Source organism: Pongo abelii, chromosome 15 (assembly GCF_028885655.2).
Source record: "Pongo abelii isolate AG06213 chromosome 15, NHGRI_mPonAbe1-v2.0_pri, whole genome shotgun sequence".
Classification (NCBI taxonomy): Eukaryota; Metazoa; Chordata; class Mammalia; order Primates; family Hominidae; genus Pongo; species Pongo abelii.
In genome coordinates, this window is record NC_072000.2 from 82,322,590 (window position 1) to 82,336,842 (window position 14,253).

The following is a 14,253-nucleotide window of genomic DNA, read 5'->3' on the forward strand; positions in this document are numbered from 1 at the left end:
TAGAATGGCAATCATTAAAAAGGCAGGAAACAACAGGTGCTGGAGAGGATGTGGAGAAATAGGAACACTTTTACACTGTTGGTGGGACTGTAAACTAGTTCAACCATTGTGGAAGTCAGTGTGGCGATTCATCAGGGATCTAGAACTAGAAATACCATCTGACCCAGCCATCCCATTACAGGGTATATACCCAAAGGACTATAAATCATGCTGCTATAAAGACACATGCACACGTATGTTTATTGTGGCACTATTCACAATAGCAAAGACTTGGAACCAACCCAAATGTCCAACAATGATAGACTGGATTAAGAAAATGTGGCACATATACACCATGGAATACTATGCAGCCATAAAAAATGATGAGTTCATGTCCTTTGTAGGGACATGGATGAAATTGGAAATCATCATTCTCAGTAAACTATCGCAAAGACAAAAAACCAAACACTGCATGTTCTCACTCATAGGTGGGAATTGAACAATGAGAACACATGGACACAGGAAGGGGAACATCACACTCTGGGGACTGTTGTGGGGTGGGGGGAAGGAGGAGGGATAGCATTAGGAGATATACCTAATGCTAAATGACAAGTTAATGGGTGCAGCACACCAGCATGGCACATGTATACATATGTAACTAACCTGCACATTGTGCACATGTACCCTAAAACTTAAAGTATAATAATAATAAAAAAAAAAAAAAAAGAGAGAGTATCTCCAATAAGTAGGGAGGGGCAGATTAGATTCCATGTGAGGGAGAAGAGGAAAGGCTGGGACAGTGTAGTTGCTGACCTGTAGCTGCTGGAGCCTCTGGGTAAGGATGAAGCTACCGTCTGGGGCTGATGCAGCCAGTCGGCCCAATGAAGCAGGGTAATGGCTAGCATGATTATATAAATGAGGCCAGTCCAGAGGATGTGCCTCTTCCTGCACCCTTGGATCATTTATCATATCACATCAGCCTGATTTCTTTCTAGGCCTAAATTGGACTTGCAATGAAACCAATCTTTTCCCAGTTTCTACCAGCTGCTTAAAGCTCTAAGACAGGGGTGTCCAATCCTTTGGCTTACCTGGGCCACATTGGGAGAAGAAAAATTGTCTTGGGCCACACATAAAATACACTAACACTAATGATAGCTGATGAGCTAAAAAACAAACAAACAAACAAAAAACCCTGCAAAAAAACCCCAAAAAACTCATAATGTGTTAAGAAAGTTTACAAGTTTGTGTTGGGCTGCATTCAAAGCCATCCTGGGCTGCATATGGCTTGCAGGCTGCAGGTTGAACAAACTTGCTCTAAGACCTCTCCTTATGTTTTGTGCTACTTTGAGATGGGATGTGCCCTGGAAAGTAGTGTGCTATGGTTTAAAGTTTGTTCCTCTCCAAAATATCTGTTGAAATGTAACTTTCAAGGTGATGGAATTAAGAGGTGGGGCACTTAGGAAGTTATTACGCCATGAGGGCTCCATTCTCATAGATGGGATTAGTGCTTTCATAAAAAGAAGTTGAGGGAGTGCCATGATGCCTTTCTGCCCTCCCACCTCTTCTGCCATGTGAGGACAGTGTTCATTCCTGTTTGCCTTTACCACATGAGGACATAGGAAAAAGGCTCCATCTTAGAAGCAGACAGAAGACCTCACTAGACACTGAATCTGCTGGCACCTCACCTTGATCTTGGATTTCCCAGTCTTCAGAATTGTGAAAAAATAAATTTCTGTTGATTATAAATTACCCAGTTTATTGTTATAGTGGCAGAAATGGACTAGGAAATTGGTACTGAGAAGTAGGGTGTTGCTGTGACAAATACCTGACAATGTAAAGGTGGCTTTGGGATTGGGTAATGAGTAAAGAATGGACCACACAGGGCTATTCTGGGGAGGGCTGAGAAAAAAGGAGAGCTATCAAGAAAGCCTTAATCTTCTTAGAGACTGCTTAAGTGGTTGTGATCAGAACATTGGTAGAAATATGGACAGTAAAGGCAATTCTGATGAGGTCTTCGATGGAAATAAGGAACAAAGTATTGAAAACTAGAGGAAAGACCGTCTTTGTTATAAAGTGGTGAAGAGCTTGGCTGAACTGTGTCTGTGTTCTGGTGCTTTGTGGAAGGCAGAACTTAAGAGTAATGAACTAGGATATTTGGTAGAGGAAATCTCTAAGCAGAGTAGTGAGAGTGCTGCATAGCTTCTCCTGACTGCTTACAGTAAACTGTAAGGAGAGAAAGGAATTAAACATGGAGTTCAGAATCAAAAGGAAAGCAGAACTTAAAGGCTTGGACAATTCTCAGCCCGGCCATGTAAAGAATAAAAAAGCGTTTTTGGGAGAAAACACCAAAGTGTGTGGCCAAGTGAATATTTGATAAGGAGATTAGCATGAATAGATGAAAGCCAAATGCTATTCATCAGAACAATGGAAGAATGGCCCCAAAGGCATTTCAGAGATCTTCGTGGCTGTCTACCCATAGCAGGCCCAGAGTGCCAGGAACTGGATGCCAGAATGATTTCAAAAGAGGGGGCCAGGGCATAACTTGTTTGATTGCATAGGTCCACAGCTGCGGGGCAGTTTGCCTCAGGCTGAATTGTACCTTGAGTCTCACCCGTATTTGATATAGATGAGACTCTGGACTTTAGACTTTTGAGTTGGTGCTGGAGTGAGTTAAGACTTTTGGGGCTAATGGGGTGGAATGAATGTATTTTGCATGTAGGAAAGACGAGTTTTGGAGGCCAGGGATAGAATGCTACAGTTTAAATGTGGCTGTCCTTCCAAAATTCATATATTGGAATTTATACCCCACAGTGATGGTATTAGAATGTGGGGCCTTTGCGAGGTGATGAGGTTATGAGGGCTCCACCCTTGCAAATAAAATTAATGCCCTATAAAAGGGATAGAGGGAAATAGGTTCTTTTTTGTCCTTCTGTCTCCCATGCTACCTATGAGGAACAGGCCCTCACCAGACCCCTGACCTGACAGTGCCTTGATCTTGGAGTTCCCAGCCTTCAGAACTGTGAGAAATATATTTTTGTTATTTATAAATTACTGAGTCTAAGGTATTTTATTATATCAGCAGGAATGAACTAAGACAATGTGTCTAGGAAAGAGGAGGAGAAGGGCAAATATGAGGCACAGTTGGATTGAACTTGCCTTCATGGATGTAGTTCCACTCCAAGCCTAGACTGCTATCAGGGCCTAACCACACAGCCTGGCCTTGCCCTGTTCTTAGGTATAGTAAAGCTTTCCATGAGAACTTTGGAATTTAATTCCTCAATGACCAGCATTCTGTTCACAGAGATTGATGTTCAGTGTTTGGAGGCCCAGAGAGTCCTCCTTGAGTGAGTATGTTCAAGCTGGGTGAAATAAAGGACTTTCCTGGAAAAGAAATATAGAAAAGAGTCCCAAAGGCTTCATGCATTTCTTTTCCAAATAACAATTTAGTGTACTATGGGAATTTCTCCTGCCTTATGAGTGAACTGTGCATCCCAAATGTTTGCAGTTGTTCTTGCTTCAGTTTCCCTGAGAGTAAAGGCTGAAGCCAGCACTTGGGTGCAAATAGTTTATTTTTGTGAAGGGTGGTGGATGCTGTGACATGCTCAGCTGCCACCCCTCCTGGGAGGGCCTCAGTTGCAGAGAGCTGCTTGGTTCAGCATCCAACCCACTTTCTGGGGTGGTTATATCCAGTGACTGATGGAAGCCAGGGTACAAAGCTCTGGCATCCTCCCCCCAAGTCAGGATAACTCAGAAGTGTCATCATAGCCTCAAAACTGACCTTGGAGGGTCAGCAGAAGCCTGCATTGAGACTACATCCAGATTCAGCTGCTCTGTCTGCCCAAGCTGCCTCTTTCCCCTCCCCTCCACAGGTGTTGATTCCAAGAGCCTCCTATAATAAACCTCTTGAGTGCTAATCTCCATTTCAAATCCTGCTTCTCAGGGAAGCTAACCTGTGACAGTAGGTGCCAGAGATGGTCAGGGAAAGCAGATGCTAGGATGAGATTTTATATATTTATTTATTTTTTCACCTGCTGTTTTTTAAACCTTTATTTTAGGTTCAGGACTACATGTGTGGGTTTGTCATATATGAAAACTGTGTCATGAGGGTCTGTTGTACAGATTACTTTGTCACCCAGGTAATAATCATAGTACCTGATAGGTAGTTTTTCAATCCTCACCCTCCACCCTCAAGTAGGCCCTAGGTCCTGGTGTCTGTTGTTCCCTTCTTTGTGTTCATGTGTACTCAATGTTTGGCTACCACCTATAAGTGAGAACATGCAGTATTTGGTTTTCTGTTCCTGTGTCAGTTCACTTATGATAATGGCCTCCAGCTCCATCCACACTGCTGCAAAGGACATAATGTCATTCTTTTTAATGGCTATCTTTTAAATGTCTTAGGATCCATAGTGATGTCAACTCTTTCATACTTGATATTGGTATTTTTTTTGGTCTTTTTCCCTGATGAGTCTCTCTAGAGTTTTATTACTTTCAATGATTTTTTAAAAAAAAACTATTTGTTATATTGAATTTTAAAAATTGATTTTGTTTTCAAATTCCTTCATTTCTTCCCTTAACTTTGTTGTTTCATGTAATATTCCATGGTGTATATATACCACATTTTCTTTATCCAGTCTACCATTGATGGGCATTTAGGTTGACTCCAGTCTTTGCGATTGTGAATGTTGCTGCAATGAACATACATGTGCATGTGTCTTTATGGTAGAATGATATATATTCCTTTGGATGTATGCCCAATAATGAGACTGCTGAGTTGAATAGTAGTTCTAAGTTCTTTGAGAAATCCCCACATTGCTTTCCACAATGGCTGAACTAATTTACATTCCCACCAGCAGTGTAAGAGTGTTCCCTCTTCTCTGCAACCTCACCAGCATCTGTTATTTTTTGAATTTTTAATAATAGCCATTCTGACTGGAATGATATAGTATATCATTGTGGTTTTAATTTGCATTTCTCTAATGATTAGTGATGTTGAACATTTTCTCATCTGCTTGTTGGCTGTATGTATGTCTTCTTTTGAAAAATGTGTATTCATGTCCCTTATCTACTTTTTTAAGGGGATTGTTTTTTGCTTGTTAGTTTGTTTAAGTTCCTTATAGATTCTAGATATTAGACCTTTGTTAGATGCATAGTTTGCAAAGATTTTCTTCCATTCTGTAGGCCGTCAGTTTACTGTGCTGATAATTTCTTTTGCAGTGCAGAGACTCTTTAGTTTAATTAGGCCTCAATGTGTCAATTTTTGTTTTTGTTGCAATTGCTTTTGGTGTCTTTGTCATGAAATCTTTGACAGGGCCTATGTCCAGAATGGTAATTCCCCGATTATATTCCAGGGTTTTTTTTAAAAATAGATTTTAGGTTTCACAGTTAAGTCTTTAATCCATCCTGAGTTGATTTTTTTTTGAGACGGAGTTTCGTTCTTGTTGCCCAGGCTGGAGTGCAATGGCACGAGCTCGGCTCACCGCAACCTCGGCCTCCTGGGTTCAAGCAATTCTCCTGCCTCAGCCTCCTGAGTAGCTGGGATTACAGGCATGCACCACTATGCCCAGCTAATTTTTGTATTATTAGTAGAGATGGGGTTTTTCCATGTTGGTCATGCTAGTCTCAAACTCCTGACCTCAGATGATCTGCCTGCCTTGGCCTCTCAAAGTGCTGGGATTACAGGAGTGAGCCACCACGCCCCGCCCTGAGTTGATTTTTATATATGATGTAAGGAAGGGGTCCAGTTTCAATCTTCTGCATATAACTAGCCAGTTATAGGATGGAATTTTAGAGCTGCCTAGGTGGCAGTGAGGATGGGGTTACTGGTGGTAGGTGGAGCACAGTGGTACAAACTTTTTGTGGTGACTTGGTATGGTATACCAGTGGACAAGAATTAATTGGTATTTTCTTTGTGGAAAGGCTTTACTTCAATTTTTTAAATTGAGTAATTTAGTTTTATTAACAAGAATAGAATGAAAACAGTTCAATTTCTTTAATAGGTGTAGGGATATTGGTACTTTGTGTCTTTTAAGAAATTTTTTCATTTCGTCTAAGTTCATAAATTTATGGCATAATGTTCATATTTCCTTAATATCTTTTAAATGTCTTAGGATCCATAGTGATGTCAACTCTTTCATACTTGATATTGGTATTTTTTTTATCTTTTTCCCTGATGAGTCTCTCTAGAGTTTTATTACTTTCATTGATTTTTTCAAAAAAATCTATTTGTTATATTGAATTTTAAAAATTGATTTTGTTTTCAAATTCCTTCATGTCTTCCCTTAACTTTGTTGTTTCATTTATTCAGATTACTTTGGGTTTAATTTGTTTCTTTTTCTTGTTTCTTAAGATGAGTAGGCCTAGATCATTAAATAAAGCTTTTCTTCTTTTATGCTGTAAGATTTAATGTTGTAAGTTTTCCTCTAAGAACTACTTTAGCGATAATGTATTTTCATTTTTATTCAGTTCAAAATATTGTCTAATTCACTTTTGATTTTTTATTTGACTTGTGTGTTATTTAGAAGTATATTGTTTAATTAATTTCTAGATATTTAGGGATCTTCCAGATATTTTACCATTTTTGATTTTGGTTTAATTCCATCGTGATCAGAGAACATTTTGTATGACTTCAATCTTCTTAAACTTATTGAGACTTGTTCCGTGGCCCAGAATACAGTCTGTTTGGTGAATGCACCATATATACTTACAAAGAGTGTGTATTCTTCTATTGCTGGGTGGCTTGTTCAATAAATATCAATTAGGTCAAGTAAGTTAATAGCATTGTTAAATTATTCTGTATTCTTACATCTTTAACCAATCTTACTTTACTTTCAAGCAACATTATACCTGTTGACATATAGCATTAAAAATGTATAATAGCACTGTATTGGGCTGAATGGTGGCCCTCCTAAAATATGTCCATGTCCTAATCCCTGTACCTGTGCTTGTTTAGAGTGAAAAACAATGAATGATTACCTTTCGTGGCGAAAGGTATGATTAAGGTAAGGATTGTGAGGGGAGGAGCTTATCCTTGATTATCTGGGTAGGCTTTAAATAGTCACATACATCTTTGTATGAGTGAGGTAGAGGGAGTTTTGGGACAGGCACACAGAGAAGACATACAGAGGAAAAGGTCATGTGAAGATGGAGGTAGGGAGATTGGGGTGATGCTGCTAGGAGCCAAGGAATGTCAAGGACTTCCAGCAGCCACCAGAAGCCAGGAGAGAGAATCATGGAATGCGTCTCCCTCAGAGCCTCGGGAGGCAGGGTGGTGGCATGGACACCTTTCTCTCAGACCTCTGGCCTCTGGAAGTGTGAGAGAATACATTTCCGTTGTCTTAAGCCACTCAGAATTTTACATAATTGGTTTCTGGATTTTGTTTTGCTCCTTTAAATAATATTTAATTTTGTGTTGGCACTGATAAGTTCCTTGGATTCAACTGGATACTTTTGATGCCTTTGAAAGCTGTATTAGGGTAGATATAGAGCAGCCTTTAGGGCTAATTTATTCCTGCTATTAAAGCAATCCCCCAGTGCACCAGGTCTCACTAGAATTTTCTTCTCTGGCTGGTTGGAACATGAGCTATTTCCAGACCTTTGGATAGTTTGACTGCTCCTTTCCAGTGGGTCTTTCCCCAATCTCAGATAATTTCCTCTTCCAGATGTGCAGATCAGTACTCAGGAACCTACTCATGGTGGCCTTTTTGCAGTACTTCTTCTCTGGTACTGTACCTCACCATGGCATCCTGAACTTGGATTTGCATCTCCTCCACTCAGAGAGACAGCCAGGCTCTGTGAATGTACACTCTTTTCTTGTGGTCAGAAACTGCCTTTATGCAGTAAGCTGGTGGAGTGCTAGGGCTCACCATGTTTCTTTTCTTTTCTCAGCAACTGCAGTCTGATCTCTGAACACTGATGTTCACATGTTCTGTCTGGTTTTTTAAGTTGTTTAGGGTGGGAGGGTAAATCTAGGCCCTGTTTTTCCATCTTTTCCATAAGGACCAGCAGGGTTTCTAAGAACTTCTAATGTAATAATGACTCATCATGATGGGGATGCAGAATGCAGTGTTTCCCACACTTATTTGATAAAGGAGGGAAACCACCTCCTAGGACTATGCTTTAAGGAATTCACTTCTGGAAGACCAAGCTGCACTGGACATAGGAATGACACCTTTCCCAGCCTCTTGGGGAAGTCCAAGCTGCTTCGGAGGCTTCTGAACTAAAGTCAGTGCTCTCTGGGAAAGCTCAGACTTAGAAGGAAAAAGATAAAGGATGTCCTCAAGCCAGAAGAGTCAAACCCAGCTCCTCAGGCCCACCCTTCCAGCATCTCCCTGACCCTGCATCTTTAACAGGACTCTCTTACCCTCCCAGTGAGAAAGAACCTCTGGAGTTCCAGGCTTGGGCGAGGCAACAGTCATGCAGCCTCCGTCCCTGCTCCCTGCCTCTGCTCCAGCCACCTCCTTCCCTCCTGTGCCTACCTGGCTCCTGGCCATTGGGTTTCATTTCTTCTTGTATGTCCCACACTCACCTCTGTGGCTTTTTCGGTTTTAGATACACTCTTGCTCCTGATGCTGCTGGGCGTCGTTTGTAGCTACTACTCAGACCAAATAAGCCCCAACCCCTGAAATAAAACTGAGATATCCGCACATTCAGCTGCCCACAATGGAGGTGGGGTGGGGGATACTGGACATACCAACGGGATACTCACTCCAACCACAGGGACACCAGCCAGTCTCCACTGATGTCCATTATGAAAAGAGAGGTGCGCTTCCACAGGGCGGAAAAATCATCCATTTTGGTTGAACAATTCCAGCAATTCTTGGTCAAGTTAATGGCTAAGCTGCAGAACTCTGACTGCTTTATTGTCTGAGGAATCACTCACCACAGCCACCAACCATTTTATTTTGCTTTTCACTTACAATCCTTTGTGTTTGTTGATAGAGTTGCGTATTAAGTTTTTAAAAAAAGTGAAGAAAGCCATCCACTTCTATCTAGCTCTTCCTCAGTTTACCTTGCCAAAGGAAACCAGGAGCCCCTCTCTGATAAAGATCTTTAAAGGGGACATTGATTCTGCATAGAAAACCTTGAGCCAGATGTGTTTAGGGATTCAGAATTTTTTAGATTCTAAAAAGGTAATACAGTCTACATACCATATATCCGCTAATACCCCAGCAGGTTCTGGGTCAAAAAAGTGGGTCAATAGTTCATCAGTGAAATGTACAAATATTCACATAAAGTTGGATAAGTGAAGAAAATAAGTAGCCTCATATCAGATCAGGGCAGGTTTGTTACTGAGTTTGTTCCAAGCTGATAAAACACTTTAATTATTTTTCAGAATTTTTGGTTTTGGAATTGTATTACTCTTGCTCCAGCTGCTATAACAGAATACCACAGAACTGTGTGGCTTAAACAACAGAAATTTATTTTTCACAGTTCTGGAAGTGTAGGAAGTCCAAGATCAAGGTGCCGGCAAGGAAGGTTTCACTCTGGGGCCTTTTCTCTTGCCTTGGAGATGACCATCATCAATCTGTGAGTTCACAGGAACTCTTCTTTATGTGCTTGATGGGGTTGGGGTAAGAATACTCTCTGGGTCTCTTCTTTTTTAATTTTTGAGACAGAGTCTCCCTCTGTCACCCAGGCTGGAGTGCAGTGGCATGATCACGACTCACTGCAGCCTCGACCTCCACAGGCTCAGGTGATTCTCCCGCCTCAGCCTCCTGAGTAGCTGGGTCTACAGGTGTGCACCACCATGCCTGGCTAATTTTTGTATTTTTTGTAGAGAAGGGTTTTGCCATTTTGCCCAGGCTGGTCTCAAGCTCCTGGGCTCAAGTGATCCACCCACCTCAGCCTCCTAAAATGCTGGGATTATGCGTGAGCCACCATGCCCAGTCTCTCTGCATCTCTTATAAGGACACTAATTCTATCAGAGCCTCCTCTTTATGACTTCATTTAACCTTAATTACTTCTTTAGGTCCCATCTCCAAATACAGCCACACTGGAGCATTAAAGTTTCAGTGTATAAATTTTTTTGGGGGGTGGGGGGTGGAAGGCACAGACACAAACATTCAGGAATTGTGAGTAAGAGCTTGCGGGTCAGTCTTCATATCATGCTCACTACCAGTCCAGCCATCCCGGTCTTTTGGTTTCTTGAATCCCCCTACCTGTTCTAGTTGGAGAGTCCCATTGCATGGGCCTGTTCCTGGTCCTAACACACCCTGTCCTGGCGCCATGCTCACCTCCACACACACCTGCTTCTTTAATGGCTGGCTCATTTTTGCCTCCACCCTCACCTTACCTGCCCATACAGGCTTTTCTGACCACCCTGTCTAAAGTTGGCCTCTGCTAGTCACTTTATTTTCTTTGTAGTGCTTCTCTTCTGAAATGATCTTCTGAACTTTTTTACTTGTGCTTCAGCTAGAATGAAATTTCCAGGAGGGCTGAGATCTTATCTTCCCCCTCATTGCACGCCCACAGCCTAGACCTGTATCATGGTGTGTGTCAGGCATGATAATAGCTAATGGCTGTCAGGTCTGATGGAGCACTCCCATGGGACACTCACTGGGTCTTGGAGCTTTGTGTTATAACATTTTTTAGGTTTTATTGGATAAATTAAATAGGGGGGCTCTCCCCCTCTCCCCTAGACAACTCTGGCCACGTCTAGTCCTACCTCAACTGGAAAACCTTCTGTGAGTATTCCGGCTGACGAGTCCTCTGTCTCTACCACATCATTTACCCCGTGAGAGACCCACATTTCACATGCAGCTCGTAATGCACCTGCTATTGATTCCTTTGTTACCAATGGTTAAAATTGATTGGATTTTTTTTTTAAATACTAACTTTACAGCCTGTTTTGTAAAGTTTATTATGGTAGCTCTGCTGGAAAATTTCTGAACTGTGCTGCAACGTTGCTGAAAAGCCCCTCACTGAGCTCATCCTAAATACGGACTCCTTGGCACTAACTTTCATCCATTCAACTACACCACCAGATATTCCCAAAGCATGAGATATGTGCCAGGCCAAGTGCTGGGAACAGTGTTTAACAGTGCAGGCAGCGCCCTGGACCCCATGCACACACATTCCAGAGGACTCTTATGGTTCTGCATATGTCAGGGTGTTGACACCTGATGGGCATTCATTCATTCACCTCTTTACTCATTCACCAATATTTATTGAGTACCAATCAGGTTCCAGGCACTGTGCTTGGTGTAGAAATACAACAGTACAACAGTGAGTTTCTTTTTTTCTCTTTTTTCTTTTTTTTTGATAGAGTCTCTCTCTGTTGCCCAGGCTGGAGTGCAGTGGCGCGATCTTGGCTCACTGCAGCCCCAACCTCCCGGGTTCAAATGATTCTCCCACCTCAGCCTCCTGAGTAGCTGGGATTACAGGCATGCACCACCATGCTCAGCTAATTTTTGTACTTTTAGTAGAGACTGGGTTTCACCATGTTGGCCAAGCTGGTCTCAAACTCCTGGCCTCAAACGATCTGCCTGCCTCAGCTTCCCAAAGTGCTGGGGATTATAGGCGTGAGCCACCATGCCCGGCCACAACAGTGAGTTTAAACAGAATCATAACTCACAGGACAGTGTATGGCGAGGGAACACGTTGTCAAAAATCACAACAGTGATCAAGCGTATGAGGGGATTTGGTACAGTCTGGGGTGCAAGGGAGGGCTTCCCTGATCAGAAAGATGAGGAGGTATTCAGTAGACACAGGGGGACTCTTTTCCACACAGTGGGACAGAAGTGCCCTGGGGTGGACGAAGCAACGATATTCTGGAAACCAAGAAAAAGAGGCCAGGGAGCTGTGAGCCAGGGAAAATGGGTGATCTAGTAGGTGCCTGTTTAACATTGGAAGAATAGAAAATCTAACCATAGCTTTTATTTAAACAAATATGTTTTCCCCTCAATGTAACTCAATCCCAGGCCTGCAGCAAATGGTTCCCCTGCCCAGAGTGAGACAGACATGCCAAGGGCCCTTTAAAGCCAACCTGGCCTGTGGTCCAGTGTGCTTGGTGTCTGCAAGGAGCCCAGGGCTAGCGCTGGAGCTGACACTGAGTGCCACAGGCTCGTAGGGAAATACCACGGAGTAATAGATTTTTATCCACACTCTCCACTGAATCCCTTCCAGATTGTAGTGGGGTGGCTGTTGGTACAAGTCAAACATGGATTCAGCTGGCAGTGCGAAGGGATTCAGAGATGGAGAGGAAGAGGCCACAGGCAGGGACGGGGAGGAGAGGGAGAGGGGAAAAAACCGTTAGGGAAAGAGAGATGGGGGAAGGCCCATTGAAGGGTTAAACCTTCCTGCCAGCATCTCTGTCCCTTCTCTGCTGAGAGGCTGTATTTATAGATGGGATAATTGAGGAGGCTTTGAAAGCAGTTCTGAAGTGTGGGGCTGGTGTGTGGGGGTGGGGAGCCTGGGTTCCACCTGCTCCTGGGAGCTGGCCTCCCCCACCCCGTTTCCTTCTCAGGCCTCCTAACAAGATCCAGTGTGGTGATGTGATGGCACCACTAGCAGCATCCTGCCCAGGTGCAGGGCATTGTGCTTGTGAAGTGCTTCACTTTTAATCCCCAAACAGCCCTGGGAAGTGAGTACAACCACTTTCCCCAGCTTTTTCCTGACCCCCTTAGCTAAAGTGGCTCCTGCAACCCAGACCCCGTCACTGACTCTCTGGGACCTCACCTGGTTTATTTCTTGCTAGCAAGATCACAACCGGTAAATTATCTTGTTTATTTTTTCACTTGTTTAATGTCTGCTTTGTCTGTCTTGTTTGCTAAATGCTTGGCCTAGAATGAGCATTCAATAAATATTGATTGAATAAATGAATGCTTATTTAACAGACTGGGAAACAGGCTCAGAGGGGTGAAGTAATTCGCACGGTCACAGGGTCAGTGGTAGAGCCGCCGTGAGCAACCAGGTGCAATTATCTTCAGAGCTTAAGGTCTTAGCACTGAACCAGAAGGCCCAAACTCAGACACACGGAGGGGCCAGGCCACTCAGATGAATGAGTGAAGAGGGCTGTGTGTGTATATGCGTGTGTGTGTTTGTTTGCACAGAGGAAGCCTGTGTGTGTAGGGCTCAGAGTGCAGACACTGTCTCTGGTCGTGGACTAGAGCTTCCTCTTGGCCCTGGTTGAAGGGGCAGATACTGTTCAGCTGTGGCTAATTGTTGCTGGATCTTCTGATTTTTCAGGACAAGCCAGAAATCCCGATTTTTATGTGAAATTTCCTGGTTTTTAAATGCTGGCAACAAATCTATATTTTTAACGAACATATCACACAAAGCACAGGCGAAACACAACACAGCTGTGGGCTGGATGGGGCCTACAGATTGCAACCTCTGCCCTCAGTGCACTCACTCTGTCTTGAAGACCAGTGTGGATAACACTTATCCTTTCCAGGGACACGGCACTTTGGGGATTTCAAAGCCCTTCCTTGACTAGTATTTCTTTTAATATTCACAATGTTCCAGGAGGGATGTCGGTTAGACTACTACACTCGTTTAGTTTAAAATTTTTTTTAAAGAGATAGGATCTTGCTCTGTCACTCAGGCTGGAGTGCAGTGGCGTGATCATAGCTCACTATAGCCTCAAACTTCTGGGCTCAAGTGATCCTTCCACCTCAGCCTCCCGAGTAGCTAGGACTATAGGCATGCACCACCACACCTGGATAACTTTATTATTGTTATTATTATTTTTGTAGAGACAGGGTCTTGCTATGTTGCCCAGGCTGGTCTTGAACTCCTGGCTTCAACTGATCCTCCTGCCTCAGCTTCCCAAGTAGCTGGGACTAGAGGCATGCACCACCATGCCTGGCTAATTTTCATTTTTTGAGATGGGCTCCTGCTATGTTGCTCAGGCTGGTCCTGAACTCCTGGCCTCAAGTGATCCTCTCAGCCTCCTAAAGTGCTGGGATTATAGGCATAAGCCACTGCACCTGGCCTATGCCTATTTGAGATTAGCAACAGAGACCCTAGTGGGTTCCTGTGAAGCCATGGGGAAGTGGCAAAGAGCCCTTGCTCTCAGGCCTTTCCTTTCTGGCCTTTGTTGTGATCCTGCCCGGGGCCCCGTCTTTCCAGGCCTTCCATTCTTCCCCCTCTACTTGGAATATATATGGGCATGAAGAAATCCAACTTGGTGCCACCCACAGGTTTGGGGTGCCCCCAACATGATTTATTGCCAGCTCCATGGAGCGCCTATGCTGGTTCTTGTTTGGAGATACAGTTATCAAAATATTGTCACACTGAGTAATGATATAGCTCTGCCAACACATTTTAATTCTG